Source organism: Penaeus monodon, chromosome 32 (assembly GCF_015228065.2).
Source record: "Penaeus monodon isolate SGIC_2016 chromosome 32, NSTDA_Pmon_1, whole genome shotgun sequence".
Taxonomy (NCBI): domain Eukaryota; kingdom Metazoa; phylum Arthropoda; class Malacostraca; order Decapoda; family Penaeidae; genus Penaeus; species Penaeus monodon.
In genome coordinates, this window is record NC_051417.1 from 37,729,974 (window position 1) to 37,730,272 (window position 299).

General features: G+C 55.9%; 1 pseudogene; it reads left to right on the forward strand.

Moving 5' to 3' along the window:
* Positions 1-299, forward strand: part of LOC119593662 — a 24,877-nt pseudogene that overhangs the window by 1,696 nt on the left and 22,882 nt on the right.

A 299-nucleotide genomic window follows, 5' to 3' on the forward strand; every position in this document is an offset into this window, starting at 1 on the left:
CAGAGGATCCCTCTAAACTGAATTCTCTGCCGCAGCCTCTCACCACGCGGCTCCAGGGAGGCTTTGGACTGCAGCAAATGGACGTGAGAAACACCATCCTAGGCGACCGCTGCCCCTCCGTACCGAACTGTAACTCAGAAACAAGTACCGCACAGCCGACGGATCCTGCAACAATCCGCGCCAACCCACGTGGGGCCAGAGCAACACTCCAGTGCAGAGAATCCTTCCCGCACGCTACGACGATGGTAAGGATGCTAGTGTATCTAAGTGTATGTGTGTTGTGGTGGTGTGGTGTACAT